Consider the following 842-nt stretch of genomic DNA (forward strand, 5'->3'; position numbering starts at 1 on the left):
CTCCTGACCTGGATGAGGAGGAGGCAGGACAGACAGAGAAGCTGGTTCAGGAAGGGGGCGCATCACAGAGAGTTATATCAGGTCATTTTGAGACCTCTTGCCCAGCTACCCCGCTAGCTGCGCCCCCCCACACACATACACGTATGTTCATCCCAGGGCAGTGCTCCTAGGCGGGCTTCAGAATGAACCTCTCTTCCTGAGGTTCCCCCCTCCCTCCGTCTCCCATCACCTGCCTCTCCTCTCCGGTTCCTACTCTCCAAGTCCCACATCCCTCCTCTCTGGAGGGGGACAGGGGATGCGCGCACACACACAAACACACACACCAGCCGGCTCCACCTCCCACCCTAGGCGTCTGACTCCCAAAGGGAATGGGCTTCTCCAGGGGACTTGCCGTCTGTCTGGCCGTCTCTCCTGCTCTCAGAATCCGTCCTGCTTCTGCTCTAGGTGCTGAGTCTGAGGACGGGGATTCAGGAAATAGCCTCGCTCTGACCCCCACCCCAGTTCCTTTTTCCTGGAGAAAGGGCGCATGTGCCACCCGCAGTCCCTGTCCCCTCACACACGCTACTGGCCTCTGGGTGGAGCCTGTTTATCGGTCTGGAGACACCCCAGCCTCTCCTGGCTCCTTTATCTCAGCCTCTCAGGGGAGGCAAAGGGAGGCAGTCTCCATTCCCCAAGCAATCCTGCCCTGGGCAGCTCCTCTTGCCTTGCTCTGCTGCTGCTGCTTACAGACTTCCTTTATTTCTGGAATATTGTTTCTTCTCTCCTTTCTAATATGATGGAAACATCTTGAGCCTTTTAATTCTCAGGTCAAATGTCCCCTCCCCTGGGAGGTCTGCCAGCTC

The sequence above is a fragment of the Moschus berezovskii genome, chromosome 3 (genome assembly GCF_049115385.1).
Source record: "Moschus berezovskii isolate FMDL1 chromosome 3, NW_MosBer_1.0, whole genome shotgun sequence".
Taxonomy (NCBI): domain Eukaryota; kingdom Metazoa; phylum Chordata; class Mammalia; order Artiodactyla; family Moschidae; genus Moschus; species Moschus berezovskii.